Below are 19277 nucleotides of genomic sequence, written 5' to 3' on the forward strand. Positions count from 1 at the left end.
TGTGACAACCCTAACCCTTTTCATAGTTTTTTTTTTTTGTCTCTCATTGTTTCCAGGTTTGCAAAGTTAGAAATGAGAATAAGTTGGTAGCACAAACACATGACTGGGAATTAAACCAAGCTCAGTACCCCCGTTCCCGTTTCAAGTGAATGTAATTTTTTTGGAAACGGATATAAACCCTTATTCTGTGCTCGGCAGCCAAGTACGCTGCAATGATCTACCCAGACAGGTGGCGCACAGCAGGAGTCAGAAATGAAGACAAGCAAGGAGGAGAGCCAAACTAAACTGAACCACAATCTGAAGTTGATGTGTGTGGATTTAAGATTCATAAGCAACCACAAAAAAGATATGGTGGTGATAACAGTCAGAACAGTCAGAACGATCTGGTAATAGGCCATGGGAATGCCTGCGTACAACTTTACAGTTTCTTTAAAAGTTCTGGATCGAGGTACAAATTTGAATTCTGCTTTTTGGGTCATAGCGGTGGTAGAACATTCAGGACAATTTAAAAAAGCCAGATCTCTCCGGTCACACCTTTCGCAATAAATAAACTCCACCTCATAAACCAGAGAAAATAAGCGCTGGGCGCGCCCAGCTTCTTGCCTTTTCATTTATTTATTTCACTTGCAGAGAGTTGTGAAAAGATTCATGACAAAGGACAGAGGAGCAAATGCAGACACTCACAAAAATCATCAAAAGTGAGCTGCCTTTACGGCATGAAAAGCTGAAATGTCAACTCGATGGGATGAAGTGTTTAATGGTGAGAGACAGAGGGAATAAAATGTCCATAATACTTCACTCCACTTTGGAATTTGCTCACTTTTTAGTGTTACTGTCTGGCAAACTATATGTGTACTGCAAGCACATTCAAATGGATTTTTCATCACGACAGGGTCGGCCTTTTTGTGAAACGATCAAAATGTTCCCTGCAAAGGATCTAGCAAAGAAGTGCGTAATTTGTTCAAGCAGACTGACAGTGTTTATGCCTTTGCAGCACTTGTGATTACCACAAATTTTACAAGAGGTAAACTGAAGCTCATGGAAAAATGAAACTTCTAAAGAACGTACTGGAAGCCTCCCTGATATTTGCATTCAAACAGCGAGGTTCACAGAACTCATACTTCAAAGAGCTTAAATATATGGCATGACATTTAGCTGAAGAAATCTGATCGTGGTTTGTGATTTTTATTATTATTATTATTATTATTATTATTATTATTATTATTGCAATTGTAGTGTATGGGATATCTGCCAGGACCCTTGCTGGCATAACCTTGGTTTGCACAGGACGTGCTATTATTTGTGCTAAACAGTTAAATGCTGCATTTTTAAGGAAAAGGAGGAGGAGGAGTGGGAATCCAAGCAAAACGTAGAGCAAAAAGAACCAGGAGGCAGATGTGGAAGGAGGGAAGGAAGGGAGGAAACAAGGGGTGAGGATGTACCCCCTTGTGGTGATTGTTGAGTTTGCTTATTTACATTTCAGTCCTGTGCCAAGAGCCCACGTCGGTGTAACCACCCCACATTCTGTTTTTGAGGAGATATGGAAGGGTGCAAGTGCACTTTAACTTTCAACAGGGAAGTAGCCAACAGTTAATGGCACAGTTCACGGTTTACAGAGCCAACTGATCCCTGAGCCAGCTCTAGCTGTCATTGCTATTTCTGTCCCTCTGTCCTTCTAACACCTTGTCCATTCAAGCTTCTTTTGTATACTTTATTATCCTTTATCCTTTTAGTCACCCAACTAACACCTCGACATCACATCCTCCTTCTCTTCCCATACCCTCTCCCCCAGATTTCACAAAATATTCTTTGTCAGCTCTCCCTCTGGATCGTCCCTTTTCTATCCACATCTTTGCTCTCCTTGCTTTTTCCTCTCCACTAGCTCCTCTTCCCTCTCACGCTCTTCCTGCACCCCCTACTCCTCCTCGCCCACAGTGGTGTAATGTGTATGTGCTCTATAATTTCATCAAGCATTGACCTGAACATCCCACAGATCTGCTCTCTGTTTCAGTGAGATTTTTTTGGATGCAGTTGTATAGGGGATAGGGGAGGTCGGTATGAGATGAGATGAAACTGTCCTTGCATGGAATTTCAACCATCAAATAGACAGAGCTATTGCGCTGAGTGAGTTTCAGACGTCTGAGTCTAAGAAAAGGGGCATTACTTATGCTGATTTTGCAACTTTTTACCACAAAGGATAACAGCACCTCACTTGGCTTTCCATCTGAGTGCTGTGCTGCATGCAGCCTTAGTTTTCAATATGTCATTTTTAAAGGTCAGAGAATCGGGCTTGTGCCCAGGAGGCTGCTGGTTCGATTCCTGAACTCACAGGATAAAAAGGAACAGCAACCTCATTACCACTATTCAGGTCTTTGACGCCAAAGTCCCTCAGCTCACCTGGCAGCGTTGTGATGTGAATTTTGAAGTGGGCGGCCGCCTCTTCACACATAAATACAGACTTGGAGCGAACCAGAGAAGTGACATAAGTTTTAATAAAACATTAATAGAATCTTTTCGCTGGTTACTGAATCCTAAACCCTCAAAGGAGTTGTGGCATGTCTTCGAAAGCCACGAGGGACTGGATAAAGGTCCGACACACTAGACGTGTTTTAATTTTCAGAACTGCAATGCCAATCCATTTTTCCAGCTTGTGTATCACTTTTTTTTTTTTTTTTTTTTAAATACATTTTCCAACATATTGGAAAGTGAATAGACCTTGACACGAGTTAAACAGCAGGACATGAGCTGCTATCATGCGTCATTGAGATCCAAGTACATTAAGTGTGAACAGGGCATTTGTCTGAATGAGTGCTTTGTTTTCAGTGAGATCCTTCTAAACATTAAAAAAAAAAGAAAGAAAAAGAAACACAATCAAACACAAGCAATTTAGCAAACGCCGTAGGTTTTCATTATGTTTTTGTCCCTAGCTTCAACAGTGTTTGAAATTACTATCATCATCATGTTGGTAATAATGCTCTTAACCTGGATGGGAATAATGTTGATACTTTTCATACATTCGTCATTACCATAGATAGTTCTTGCTCAGTCGATTTCATGTGGGAAAGGACAAGCTGTCCTCTTTTTTTTTTTTTTTTTCCTCTGTCTCCATTTATAACATGCTGTTTTCCAACAGGGCTTCTCTTATGTTGGGTAATCGAAGTTGGTGGGTGGAGTTGAAGCAGCATCACCCAGGGGGATCCACCCAACCAAAACAACACAGAACTCAAACGAAACTCACTCTCGCCATGACTTATAGACTAACCTTTTTAACTGAATCCGCCACACAGTTTAGTGTTTCACTTCGGAACCCATCTCACTGATATGATTATCCCTTGAAAGTTATATTTCACTCAAATGAATAACATTCCCAGTTACCTGCTGCTCGACATCTGTCTGCATCTGTCTGGACTATCGAGGCAGATGCATGGAGGTTTTTAAAAGAGCCATCAGTGTGGAAAATGCAGATGTGCAGTTTGTGAAACTGCTGTCAGTGTGTATACCTCAGATGTCCGTTTACGCATTCTCACCCGAATCACCATCTCAACTGTTTCCTTTCTCTCTCTCGCACACACGCATTCGATTCCCAAGAGCCTTACCCGATTTTTGCCCATAAGCACAACTATAACTCTAAGCTTTAGTCTAACCTTATCCAGCGTAACTTTTGATTGTTAGAAAATATTATTCCGTAGTGGATTTCACCACCCTCTCTGTCCTCTTTCACTGCACAACATCACATAATCACCCTGCCTTCTTGCTCTTCTTACCTCTATTCTCCACTTCCTGCTGCTCTTATTTGCCTGGCCTTTCCCTCCCTTTCTGAGACCCCCCCTTGCCCCCCCCACCCCACACCATCTCTCTCTGCTCTGTGGTCAGGGAAACTGAAGAAAACCATTGCAGTTTGAATCCACTGCCAAATAAAAAACCCCAACTTGTTACTCTTAGAGTTTAAGCCCCTGCCAAATAAAAGCCACCACTCACAGGCCTGTAGGCAGTAAAATGCGGTAACAGAAACCCAGGCTTGTAAATCACTTCTTGATTGAAGGCCTGCTAAGAATGGGAGGTGACGCACACACGTGCACGCACTTAAACACAAAAGTACACATTTCATGTGTGTCCTTCTTCTCGCCATCTATTCGCATTTCCAGGTTTATGTTTTTTATTTCCTTTCTCTATTATTCTCTTTCATTTATCCTTGCTGTTACCTTCAGCCACTTTTTCCTGATGCTGTCATTAAACATTCTATACCTTAATAATATACTTTGCTCTGTTATTCTCTCCATTTTACGTTTCAAAGCTCCATCATACAAACATTTGTTTACTGCTACTTAGCCAGACTACAACATATATTCCATTACGTTCACTTGTGTAAGCGCTATATCTATCCAATCATGTGGAGGTCAATCAGAAAATCACAAGAAGTGCGCTGAAAGCGTATAGTAAGAGCTAATTAGGGATGTTGGGGTATGTGGAGCAGATATAGCTAGGACAGAGAGGGATAAACCTGCACTAAGAGTATATTGGAGGTAATTCCATCACTCAAATAAAGGAAACAAATAGTCCAGAATCTGATTTCTTGGTTTGTTTTTGTTTGTAGAAAAACAGTGAGGTCAAGATTGATCAAAAACCTGTATGATGCTCAACTAGATGTACCACAGCCTGGACCAAGTAGGCCGAGTATAAAGGTCTGATAATTAGCGCATAGGAAGAAATGCTGAAGGATTCAAAAATTTCAGGATGGCTTTTGATGACACTGAGGTTTCTTGCAATCGTGCTTGAGTGAAGAGATGAAGAGGGAGTGTTGATATTGATATTGTGACAGAGAGACTCAAAGGATTTGTAATGGAAACCCTTGGAACACTTCTGCGGGGAGGTGATGTCATGAGGACATCTGGCCTTGCTGTGAGACACTGAAACAAACACAAACTGATCACTGGCCCTGATCAACCTTCATTTTTGATGAAGTTAACCAATGAATCAAGGAAAAGACTATAATGAGACAAAAAAAGGAGCTGCAATTCAAACTTAGACAATTCTCTTTGTTAGTGACCTGGAAAGCGCCCAACTATTTTAGGAGGAAGACATTTCACAAAGCCTATGAAACACAGCCTTGGAAGTTTATGTGGTGACATGACTGAAATCCTCTTAAAACTTTGAAATGTGTATAACATCAGTGAGACCATTATGGCATATTAGATAGGACATAAACCATAATTCTCAAAACGCATTACTGACATTCAGCAAAATTTGATATAGGATTTGAGTTTCTTTCTTTCTTTCTTTCTTTTTTTTCATTTTGCTGACCAGAAGTAAATTATCATTATAGTAAGTCTAAGAAAGCGCGTCAATCACTTTTTTTTTTCCAATCTTTTTGAAATGAGACCTGTCCTGAAATACCCTGCGGGCTTTGGCACGCCACGACGGCCATTTGTGACGTAGAATGACCTCTATTTCTATCATTTAAAAATACTCTGATCTTACTTGTTAGATTGTCTGCTGTTTGTCAGTTTTGTCTATTTTCAGCATCTCCTTGCAAACCCAACACAAACTCACTGCTGGCAAACGAAAAACATGACACCATGACATCCTGGGTTTGACAACTTTTGCTAATGCAGGAGCTAACCCTCTCTAACTGTCATCCCCTTGCCTGATGTGAGCAGTTTTCTGCCAGCAAACTCAATATTTACTCTGAACTACAGATTTAGTCTGAGCTGCCCCTCTTGGGCAACATTCGTATTGTAATTACTGCCTTTCTCTATCTTTGCCCACGCTGTCTCCATCACTTCACTGTGTCTGTCAGACATAGAAATGTTGAGGGGCGGCGGGTGTGGAAAGGTGAGAAAGGGGTTTATGAAAAGACGGCCACTGCGTCTAATTCCACACGTGATTGAAGAAATCTGGGAATGAGGAGAGAGAAAGACTTCATTCATTTTTCCCAGCGAGCTGCTCTTGAGGGAAGTGCTTAACGCCCCAGCTCCTACAAGCAGAACCGTTCGGAGCCAACAGCGTAATACTGTGGTTGTGCTCGGTAGCTCCCAGGTGTGAAAAGTGTGTAACTGAGTAATTCTTTAGGAGCTGCTGAAAGGGAGCATATGAACTCTGCTCATCTTCTCTGGGAGAACGAGGCGACATATACAGACTTCCCCTGTCTTCTCTCACTTTTAAGTGTCAATTCTGTCGTCTCACTTTACCTGAAACCGTCTCTCTTTGCTCACACGAACACATGCACAAGCTTTATTTTTTTTTTTTTTTCTTCCTTCATTTCTCAACTTCTACAGCACCAAACAACTCAGTATTTCCTTTTCCTACCGGCTGGGCTTGTGCTTCTGTGATAATATTGCTGATACATTTGCATAAGAGGGGTTATTTGTTTCTTGGCAAAGCACGCCAAATTTCTCCCTCAGTTCACTGCATGATGAGCATTGCACAAGCAAATGCTGCTGCCAGTGACCCAGGCCTGTCTTGCAACATCTTTATTTCTGCAATATGTGACAAAAGCAGAATAGTATATTGTTGCTTTTCACTCAAAGTTCACTAACACATATTCTCCGCTGCTAAGAACTACTTGTTTTCTTCTTCGTCCTGTCCTCCTTCACAACTTTCTTTTTTCTGACTCAACAGCATTAATCTGGCGATTTGGAGCTATTCACGTCCACTGACATAATCGCTGCTGTTCAGGAGAGTGTGATTGCTTTTTTCATTAATTGTTCTGACTGTTGGTACCTGTTTCTTCTTGCACTAATGATCATGTGTATAATCGAAATGTATCATTCCGATGACCCGGGAGCTATCTGTGTACACTCCCTAAGCCTCAGTGAAAGTTAGATTTTAGAGTGTGCAGGTAACCTGCTTGTTGTATTCCCTGTCCCAGATTTATTGCTTCTTGGGGGCTTATAATAAAATACAGAAATTCAAGTTCAGTGTTTAAAGAACTCTCTCATTTACACATCAAACGCCGCTTAACATGCTTAATTTAGAAAATCCATCGAAAAGGCAATCTTTCAGTCAAAATCTTTTCCTGTCAATGTCCCTGTTAATAGGCTGACTATGTGTGCAAAATGTACCAAAATGCCAACTGAAACCTCTGCTATCAGAAAATACCAAAGGTAACATTGCTGCTTCCTGACAGTGTTGCTGTAGCTGCGCTTCTGCCTGTCAGTGGGAACACATTGCTTGGACTGCATTAATCCAGCTTTGAGTGTGTTGAAAACATCACTGACATATCTTCGCATTCAACGCTGCATTTTCTTGGGAAATGTCGCATAGTCTTGTTCATTACTTATGGAATGGGCTTCTCTGATTTTCTCTCCATGTCTGGGCCGCATCAAACAAGTTCCACTTGTATTAAAACCCCGGCAAATTATTTTGCCGTTGTACTGGCTGCACTGCCCGTGTTGTGTAGTTCCGCTGCTTTCTTCACATTTAGACTTAAATCAGCACCTTGCTGCTGTTTGCCTCTCTCAACCAGCTAGAATTTACGAACCTTTTTCGCAGTTGCAGCACCAACGGACAGAAGTGCATTCGCAGAACATTGTGTTTTCACAGTGAAGATGACCTTTGACCATTTGGATATAAAATGTACACTTGCACACAGTTCATCCTTGAACTAAAGTGAATGTTCTCTTCGAATTTCAAGAAAGCACCTCGATTATACAGGTATGTAATCACTAGGCAACTCACTAGTCCTCAGTAACACACCTGCCAAGGTGAATATTGGAAGAGCTCGCACTGAGAAAATTTAAACACAGTCAGACTTTCATTGTGTGGAGGGAATGCTGACATTTATCAAGCCAAACAATTACACTGACATTTAACTGGACGCCCAAGTCTATCACAGTATATGTAGGTTACAACCTTACTTGATAGTTATCCAGACTTAATGCACTGCAGTTGGGAAAATTCCTTATGTCGTCAGTTTTCTTGTATCTGGAAAAACATGCATCATCACGAGCCGCTGGTGGTGCAGGCGGACGATGGGCGTTAGCAGGAGAGCAGTTGAACGTCAGTGCTGGAGAATTTGTTTCCTCACCAGCCATTTGTTGTGACACAGGTTGTTCTTTGTCCAGATTGTGTTGGCGGTTTAACATCTTGTATAGTGAGGACATCACAGGACAAGCACCTTTTCCTGCGGGGGTGTTTTTGACGTGCTCCTGCCACAGTCTGGTTCCAGGTGAGACACAGGACTAACATAATCTTTGTGACTCTTGGTGACAGTACACAGCAACCTCTCTGCAGCTCTCGCAACCGCATTTCTCACTCAGACACGGCTGCCCTCACAAGTGGTGCACTTATTGTTGCTAAAGTTGATACTGTTTTAAATTTTCCAACTTCTGGGCTTTTTTTTTTTTTTTTCATCCTTGCTAAATTTTTACCAGCACCATCATCACATCACATCCTGCTCTCCAGAAACACATGACAGACAAGTCTGTTTTTTTTTTTTTTTTTCCCCTTTTCACAGCAGAATTACTTCTTTCATGCAGCTACCTTATTGAAATGCCATCATTCACCAACGCTGGCTTCACACAGAAACTCCACAATCACGTTGTTTACAGCAGACTGATCTCAACTGGCACTCTGACCAGAACATCTGGCATCCCTGCAGAAATCAGTTGGAAGCACAGAGCAGACGATGCAGAGGAAATCAGGAGACAATCGAAAGGAGCCGGGACAACAACAATTTACAGGCTGTATCATCATGGCAAACTGAAGATCCCAAGAAAGTACGATAGATGTGATAGCAGCTGTGGAGGGGAGGTTCCATGAGTGTAGAGTTAAGTGTTATGTTTTTCACAAACAACAACAAAAACAAATAAATGGCTACAGGAAGATACTGCAATTTCGATTGCTACCATTGATGGATGTGTTATGGTTCAAAAGGGCTCGATAAAACATTTCTTCAGCTCAGACACATTGGGCTGTTAGCCATATAAATACTTCATTCTCAGAGTTTTCACACTGGTGGTGGTCATGTACAGCTCCACCCTCCACCCTTCTGCCAGTAGTGTGCATGACATCAGACTGTGCACCTTGATACTATCTTATCTACTTTCACTCAGGTTTTTCTGGGGCATTAGGCATTTAGGCAGGTTAGGCATTTTTTTCTTTTTTTCAGTCAAACATTTGTTATGAAATGTTGCCGTCTTTGCATTTTTTACCAAAAGAAACAGCATCTCATCAGATTTACTGTCCTACAGGTGCCCAGGTGGACCGTTTCTACAGGAAGCTTGTTTGGATTGAGAAGTCGGTACGCTTGTGGAGTACGTTGTTGGGGTTAGGGTTAGCAGGAGTGTTTGCAGATGTGACTCTGCCATGATCTCAAGCTTGACCCACACTTCCTTACCAAGACTCGCAACCTTTAGTTATTGCTCAGTTTGCAGTCGTACATTTTTTTGTCTCACAACATTGCTGGCCCAATGGCTTTTATCTGATCTTCAATTAAAATGAAACTGAACTGAGGAGGGAAATTTATTCTTCTTGTTCAACCAAGTTGTGATCTTGCTCTGACTGCATTATGACAAGCTGACCGAGTACACTTTAATCATGTTCCTCTCTTTAGTCAGCTTGTAAATAGGTAAAAATGGGCCAGACAAACTTGGCTGTGCTCACCAATATCCCATATAAGTCCCAGAAACTCTAGCTTCCCAGTACTGGTGATTTCTTTCTCAAGGGATGAGCAGTCCTGCTCCGTAGGCTACTATCTTTAGCTCAGGTTTAAGAAATTGTTCACAACACTTTGGGCGATGGGCAGGGCTACCAACAGTTCATAGTGTCGGGAATCTGACTGTTGTGGTTGGGTAACCATCTGAATTTATCCTACATCTGGTGTGAAGCTCTGCATCTTCTGGAAATGCGGCCCAGCTGACCAGACTGGAAGCAGTTACTTTCCCTCTTCTTTTTCGGCACGCCCTGCAACCTCTCCTCCATGTGTCCTTACTCTACCAACACTCTTCCAACAGCACTCACAGAGGCAAGCACCATCTATTTCAATCCAGCTGCTGACTGAAGTTTTCTTTCCAGAGCGTGCACCTGAAGCTCAGTTTGTAAGGTGAGCTGCTTTTGCTTGGTCTTTGGAGAGCCATTTGATGCTCCTCACCCAATGTTTTCTCTGAGTCGGAACTGTTGCCTCAGTTATCAGGAAATTATTTCATATAAAGTTTCATATTGAAACAAAGCTGACCCTCACTCATATGGGCACAGGTGCAGAACTACCTACGAGGGATGTTATGGTACCATAAATTTGGTAGCCAGCACCAAGACCAATTCAATGATTTTCAATACAACAACACAGAAAACAAACACATATGCTGTGTGGAGCAGTATACGTTCCCTCAGAAAACACCAGTATGTTTCCCCCGATGCTAAAAAACTACTCCTTGCTCTTCTTCTACTTCTGCTTCATAACTTGCAACATTCACAGATGGCAGAAGATTCACATCAGCAAACAGTAATACTCCTTAGCATACCGATATTCAAAACATGACCCCTGAAAAATGTGATGTGGCTCATCAACATCGCCTGTCTAGAATGAATATGTCTGCGTTTACAATAAACTACATAATGTCTTAAATTGTGGAGCCTAAATAAGGATTGTTATTGTGTTGCATCTGAAGCTTGCAGGCATGCTTATCCATCCGTCCTTGTAGCATCTACTTATTCAAGTCTCAACGCGTGTCTCTCAGTAATTTCTGTAACCGTTAGATGGTTAGATGGTTTGCCAGAACACATAGCTAATGAGAAGACAGCACATGGGGCAGGTAGAGTTTACTCTCTGGTTGAGATGTTGCTCAAAACAAGTCGACACAGTTGAAACTCTGCCTGTATCCTGCTGCTGAAAGATTAGAAGAAAAAAAAAAAAAAGATTACTGAGATTTTCGTTGGCACGGCTTGTTGGAGCTCGTACGCAGTCTGGATGGAGCTGCTGCAAGTGATTTTGACGCAGGGATACACAAAGTCATCGAAATGTTTGTGAAAAGGTTTCCTTTGTTGAGAAGGAGAAGATTTGATTTCACCTGAGCTTTGAAGCTGTTTTGAGATGTATTATTTAAACAGACCAAAAAAACAAAACAAAACAAAACACAAATAATTCAGTAATTGGTTGATCTTGCAATCATTTTTTTCAATATTGAGATTGATATGTCCTTGTGAGACTGCTTCTGCAAAAGCATTCGATGTATCATTTGATGTATTATAAATAAATGCATACACAAGCACATATCTAGACAACCCTTTCATTGAAATTTCACTGTTCTCACACCAGTCAAGGCCCTTTGTCTTTACATCTCGATCCCTCTAACCAAAATATTGACATTCATTAGTCAGATGCATGTCAAAGGAAGCCAAAGGATTAGATTCAGATGGTGGAGGTGAAGCCAAAGGGCTGCTAATAAAATCTGGACCGCAGAAATGAGGTTGAGGGATCTGAGGAAGTGGAGTGTGGTAAGACTTACACATTCACTGTGATTCGCACACACACACACACACACACACACACACACACACACACAGACACACACACACGCGCATACAAAACTACATGAGAAGAGCCCGCAAAACCAAAAACGTAAGGGTTCATATATTATACAGAAGAAAATGTGTATGGGATTGGATATGCACACGGCCTCACAAAGGCATGCGCATATTATGTTGGTTTCCCAGAGCTGTGTAGAGACAAGTGTGTGAACACACACAATCTGACACACACACATTCAAACAGGCAGTGTGAGGCACAAGACCACAAGGCTCTGTGTTGAGGTTAGGCTTCGTTTCATCTCTGGCTGAGGCCTAAATCTCCTCAGACAGGGGCCTCGCTTTGACGCATTCCCCCAGCAGCCAAGCTCTCACCCTGGCATGTGTGACGCTCTGAGCTTGTGGCTGACTCAAGGCTTTCTTCCTTTTTTTTTTTTTTTTTAGTATCTGGTGTATCTCATTGTGTATCTTCATGCGCATCTGCGAGGGACTGTATCGAAAGCATGTGCGTGTGTGCATCTTTATGCAAGCCATGTATGTCTACCATTTCTTTCCCTCATTGTTCCTCCCTGCTCTCTTACTGTCCGATTCGTCCCACACAGCAGGATATTGAACTGTGATTCTGGCTTAGGGAGCAGGCAAACTGATATTCATCTGGGAAAAATATAGAAAACAGACACTTTCTTCAGCACCAAACTATGAAAGTTTATAACAATAAGACGGCTTTGAAGCAGATGGGCCTTGATTTACCAGCTGATAGCAGTGCTATTGCACATTGTCTGTAGCTTAATAATATGAGTACTTTTTTTTTTTCAGCTTACAGATTTAATCAGCGTGTAAGTCACATTTTTTTTTTTTTTTTTGGGCCGTTTTGAATACAATTCAGACCCTGCTGTTGTCTTGTGCTTTTGGAAAAGGCATTGTTGTATCATGTAATTACTTGCTTACAACTGAACACTGATCAAGGGTGATTTCACAGAGATAGAAAAGACCCCACCTATCCTTCATAGTATTTTATTTTATACATCAGGTTATGTGTCATGGGAAGAAACACAAAACTATTTTCCTCATAATTTAGTAATTTGTGCTTAAATTGGAGTATATTGTTTTAGTACATCGGCAACAGATGTCAAACAACGTTGTGCAACATAGCAAATCTGACATATATCCACACATCTCATTCATAAACAAAAGGCAAGCTGCATCTGATCAGAGTAGCGCAGACTACATTGTGCATGGCAATACAACTTTCAGCGCAGCACTTGAAGTGCACCTGACTGATAACTGGACAGTATTGCTAAAACGATGGTCAATGCAGCATCACGCAGCTCTGCTGAAAAAGACTTTACTGCAGCCAAGGACAGATATTGATGTATGCAAATTATAAATAAGAAATGCAATGTCTTAACAATATTGTAATAATGAATTCATTCTGTATTAGGGAGCGCAGAACCAAAACCCAGCTGCTGGCTTGCAGCCAACTCTCTGAGTGTTCCTCTGTAACCGAAAGGAGCAGCTGCAACCTACAATTTTCAGCGTCCGCTTTTAGATTAACTCAACATTAATTCAACAATGTATATTATTAATTAATCTCCACAAATTGAGTAATTGTAAAGCTGGGTACCTCAGTATCTACTCATTATACATTGGGGTTCAGTGGCACCGGTTTAGCCTGTACTTCTTTGTGAAATATTACATAGGGACTATTTGTTAAGGAAGAAAAAAAGCTCTTTATGGAAAGACATGTTATAATGTCTGAACCATTTTTCACTGCACAGAACACAACTACATTATACTGGAGCAGAGGCAGAAGCCAGATAGTCTGGACAAATTAAACCCAAACTACGGTATATGCAATGTTACATTTATCTTGGAGGAATGAAGCATTTAATTCTGAATCTGACATGACAGCAAACCTGAACTTTCCAATTTTGAGAAACCTATGTGAAAAATGGTTCAAATATACATGTTTTTAAATGCTACGAACATTATGTATTTTTGTTGTAAATGAATCCTGTAGCCTGTAAGCACATGTGTAAGCCACATTTCTGTATTTTGTCAGAACAGCAGCTTTTTATTCAAAGCATGGAAATGAGAGCTTACAGTAAAACCTAAATTATTTGCTGTTTCTGCATCAGATTAGTTATCAATGCCAGATAATGAGATGAAAATGAAATTTGCAACGATTGCCTTGGTATCTAAAATATGCTAATGCAATCATCCTTATCCAATTACTTCATTTGTGAAATCAATGTACCATTATTTATCCAACATTATACTGCTAATGGCTATTGCATATGCATTGAGAATTTTATATTCCAAGATGATTCCCACAGCTATTGTACACAGTGTTTTAGTGTATGTCCTCATACTGTGACTGCAGCGAAGACACTATGGTGGGCCAATATTTACCAAGCCCTCTTCCTGTTCTGTGCCTGGATATCTTTTTCCAATTCTAATTGGAATTTTAATTACAATGAGGATTAAGGCTCAGTGTTATGGATAATTGAAGCTGACAAACAGAGCACGCGGCAGGCGACACACACTGGACTAATCTTTTTCCCTGTTTTGCTTTAACTTCAATGGGGCTCTTTTATGGAGACATATTTGGCATTTAGGGCTAAGAAGAGGTTTTAATCTTTAATGGTTTAGCAGACGAAAGGATGGAGATTGTGGAGAGGCCCCTCGTTAGATGTCTGGTTCAAAATAGAAATGTACAATGACTTCTCACCTGAAACAACGGAATTAAACAGAGGATGCTGATGAGGAAAGGAGAAAGGAGAAACAGATTGATTAAAATAAGAGTCATGAGCTCAATGTTATTGAGTTCAATGAGATTCAACCGCTCACAGAGTTTTGTTTGGGGAATAACAATGCTACTCCACATGTGGCATACTACACAAAATTAAAGCTATTCATTTCTTTAACTCTGATTGTGTTGATCCTCCTAAAACCTCAGTCCACTGGGGGAAAAAAAACCCTCCTAAAACCCAAAAAAAAATACATTCATTAAAACCTTTATTTGTCAGATAAAAAGATAAAAAAATATATAAAATTGAGCGTTTAAACAGCTGACCTTTATTGTGAATCAGTGGGTTTGTGTTGGAACCTGTATATGGTTGTAAAAACAAACACATTTGCCAAACCTCTCAGTTCAGCTAAACTTTATTATTGCTGACTTTTTATTTATTTGCTTTGTAATATCTGGGAACAATGGGGTAAAGGCAAGCATTTAAAACGCAAGCCAAGAATTTAAGATTGCCAATGGTTTGGATTTCATTTTTCTATCTGCATCAGAGGCTGATTAATGTAGGTCTTGTACTGAACCTTGGCTAAGTGAGCTTCTTAAGAGGGCAAAGTCAGTATTTTAAACCGGATGACTGGTGTATTTTCCTCCTATACAGAATAAATACAATTTTTGTGAGTTAAAACTGCCAAAAAAAAAAAACCCAAAACAAACAAAATCCATTTCCCAAGATGCGTTTTGCCTTCCTGACACTTGTGTCTAATTAGTGTTGTGCCTTGAAAGTGTTGGAATGAGAGCACAATGCACACGTAGCATCAAGGCTTCATGGATTAATGGAAAAATATGTTCGGCTGAAGACCAAAAAATATGTGATTTTCACCCAAATTAGTTAAATGAAATACCTGGCCAGCCTAAAATGTACCAATCACATAATAATAAACACAATGTTTCCCTCTCAGGCTGTGAGGACAGGTCAGGTATTAAAAAAAAAAAAAAAATCAATCACAATCCAATAATACAGGAACTGGACTTTGGCAAAACCAAATCAAGGCTGTTTCTTCTGTAATTGGGCAGTCTGTGTTCCGCATACTATAAAAGACAGTCCCAAACAATATTAACATGGAAGTGGGTATCAAATATATATTTTTGACAAACAGATTCAATTCAATACAGTTACATGTTTTTTGTCTTTTGTTTTTTTTTTTTTCAGTTTCCGGATTGCAGGGTGGAGGTGGCTGACACACCTTAATGTTGCCTTTCCTGTACAATAAATTATAGACAGATGTGTGCTGAAGAGGATGTCTAAATACAACAAAACTCACCACGGTCTGATTTGGGTTGAGGCAGAATGCTGAGGTTGCACTTGCATCAGCTGCTTCATTCATGCTTGACCGTCGGTAGGTCATCAGTCAGCTGCTTGGCGGCCAGCTGACTGGCGACATCCAATAACGCTCACCTGCCATCTACACTAACACCTTCACGCCGACCTCAGTTGTCAATGCACACCCCCATCCATTGTACATACGCACTCAGCATTTGGTGCTGTTGAATTTAGGGATTTAATCCTCTCAAATCTCCATTATCGTCTTCTTGGTTCATTGTTTTGAAATTCAGATGGGAGAATATTAGAGTTAAGTGCCAACTGCCAACCCTCATGTTTCTCGGGATAGTTCAGAGAAAATAATCTCCTCGAAGAGATTTATTTGAGACAGTGACTAAGTAAACAAAATGTCAACGCTAATTAGCTTGTCATCTTGCCAGACAGGTGGCTGAGAGGATCATAAATGACTTTGCCTTCAGAAATACAGTAAACGGTGCAGTAAAAGTGACACTGAGGGATGAAACAACAGAGAATCTATATGAAATGATGTGGTTCAAGTCACGGTGCTCAACGTTTGCCAAGGCAGTGCACTGTGGCAGAATGAAGGATCTAGTCTGAAAAGCCCATTTTGAAAATGTGTTAATTTTAGTCCTCTGGTCAAACTGTGATGTGACCAACTGTTAATTTAAAACTTGACGTATAACATCAGCTCAGCGGCTCAGCACACCACTGGCATCATTACATCAGTTAATAACGGGACTGCCTTCGCCTGCAGATTTGAAGTGTCTCTCTAGTTTTTTAAGTGAAGTTAGCCATCTTTGGTAAACTCTACTTGAATGACAGGATCTCTGAGGTTTTGGTGAATGGCTCAAACTGACAAAGATTCATGAGATTTTTTTTTGTGTGTGAACTAAATCCATTTGATGGCTAAGATGATTGCAGCTCAAACATGGCCAGTCAGCTTTCCGGCATAGCTCTGTACTTAAACATAAAGGGTCTATCAGTACCATCCTTACTGAAGAAAAAACACTGAGCAGGATGTTGGAAATGCACGGTAGTGTCACATGATGCGATCTTTTTTTTTGCCTTATATGAGGATTTCACCTTACTGGCAAGCCTTTCACTGTGCTGAATTGCTGGCAGGTTTTAAACACTCTGTTGTGATGTGTTGAACTGGCACTGTCAGTGGAGAGACAACTTGATTGCATGCAAATCCTCTGAGTAATGGACCTGACTGATGACATTTGGGTTAGAATCCAATCACACTGGATCCAGTGATGGTGTAAAAAAAGGTCCAGGGTGAAAGCAATCCAGTTAGTATGTAACTGCGTGGTCTTCTACGTAGAAGCAAATAGATTTAAAATAATAATAATAATTGCAGAAAAAGCATTCTCTGCATTTCTGCAATCACGAGTTCAGAGCTTCACACATGCCAGGGTGACAGTGGTGATTAGACTGGTATCAAATTGGGAACCTCACGGCATGTGGCTATCAGAAGAGACATGTCAACGCTCATCACAACAAAATGACAAGTCTCTGTGGGAGATAAACAGGCAGAAAACCCGCAAGTGCAAAACATGTTACATCACCTAAGGGCAAATATTTATACATAAAAAAACTGGAAGGCGGCTGCATAAGCACATCGGGAGCTTTTGAGTTTGGATTGAACTTGTTGACTGCTTGTCTGTTCAATCATAATATTTCACCTACGAAATGATTTACTTACATGGGGGTGTGAACTCTTGTATTTCCAAATTTCTGACAACTAATGAGGGGTTTAGACTTTGGAAACAAGTCATTTTGCAAAGGAAACATCTGTGGCCAAGCTTTCATTTCCAAAGGGCTGTTTGAGGGTTAACGCTAGGATTAAGTTCAAGGTTAAAAGTTCAGGTTTGGACCATAAGCGCCATTAAAGAAGGTCCCTTAAAGTACAAGTACAGGTCTCAGGTTAAGGCAAAGGCGACCCTTACCATAAATTATACAGTAAGGACTAGTTTGGGGTTAGGGTAGAGTTAAGATTGGGATTTTTGATGCAGTCGCGATGGTCAAGGTTAAATTTCAATGCAAGGGAATGCATTGTCCATTTATGTTCAGGGATAGTGTTAACATTCAGCATGCATGTATTCTAAGGTGCAAGAGTTCGGAGGGAGTCGGTCCAAGGGTTCGAAAACAAACCCGGAAAGGCCCAGTCCGCTTTATTTTTCAGCCTGAAGCAAAGATCAGCCCACGATGAGAAGACCTTGGTTAAGATGCTTGGCTTCACTTAAAGTAACTCACGGAAGCCGGCCAGTGTCTGACTATAGACACGATTCTCAAGGTCTTGAATTAAATCCTGAATTTGGATATCTGAGACGAGCAGATCAATTTAAAGGTAACACATTCCTGTTCTGCTGCTCACTTTATCCACCTACTTCTCACTATGTCGCTAATGAGCCACGAATCGCAGACATCTGTTGGAATATGTAAACACGTGAAAAATATTTAGCATGCCAAGCTTACTCTCGTATTTCACGTTTTGACATTCTTTTCCTTATATAAGACATGAAATGTTTCTGATAAAATCATCCTGCTGCTTTTATCGGCGGGTTCAAAAAAAAGAGACTCAGAGTGGGGAGCAGTCAGAGGAGAGAGGGGGAGAAAACCAACAGAGAGAGAGAGAGAGCGAGCGAGAAAAGGTTTTTGAGACAGGGAGGGACAAGAAAGAATGACCAAATTGAAAACGAGAAGGAGGGAGAACAGAAACAACAAGACCAAGAGATTGATCTGAAAAGTATTAATTCTTACTCAACGTGTGAACCACATTCAGTCTATGTTAGGGTCATTCCGTATATTTATTGGCCAAGGGAGATGTCAACCATGCCACACTGCAAGAATGAAATTTTCTTGGTTATGTAAAAGGAAAAATGTTTTATTACAGCCGCTGAATGACAAATCTAACCCGCCAGAGTTCCACTTGGACAAAGATTAAATCTTCAGGACAAAAATAAGCACAAGGATGCATGCATGATTGATTTAGAAGACTGTTTCCATTTGGAATCAGCAGGTGGCAAAGAATTCCTTGTTCTATTTGGTAGAGTAGATTCACAGAAGTTGGGACTTCCCAGAAGTCTCCTCCAGGCATTTGGATTTTTCAAAAACACCAGCTCCAGTTACAAACGGAGTTACTGTGGTCATGTTCACACCTTATTTCTTAATACTAAAAGTTAATGAGCGACAAAGCCGCTATTAGAAAGATAAGAATTATCCTCGTAACTAGGAAACGGTGCATGTAATGATTTGCAGCTTTTGACCACCAATAGGACCTTAGAACCTTAGAACAGGGATGAATGACACGGGATTAGAAAAAATATATGTATAATAGTAAATGTTTCAGCACTTTTGTGGGGAGATTTGTTTTATGACTGTTTTAATCCCCAAAGCTCAGATTGACACTGAACATCTAAATCACCTTTTTTTTTTTTTTTTTTTTTTTGGACAATAAATAAGGAATCGCATCGCCTATGTGGGTTAACCTGTAAGTTGATAGGAGGATGCAGACAGGCATTTGACATCATGACACCAGCACAGGCCGCGGCGATATCTCCGTTTAAGCATCAATTTTAATACGGCAAACAATGGAAATGGGCAAACATAGTGTGCATGGCGAACAATGACATTTTGTGTTCATCTTATCAAAGCAAATAAATATTGGCTTAGAGATGACGGAGGCTTGTGGGCCGGATGCTGTTTGTGATTCCGGGAATCAAG

The sequence above is a fragment of the Echeneis naucrates genome, chromosome 12 (assembly GCF_900963305.1).
Source record: "Echeneis naucrates chromosome 12, fEcheNa1.1, whole genome shotgun sequence".
Lineage (NCBI taxonomy): Eukaryota > Metazoa > Chordata > Actinopteri > Carangiformes > Echeneidae > Echeneis > Echeneis naucrates.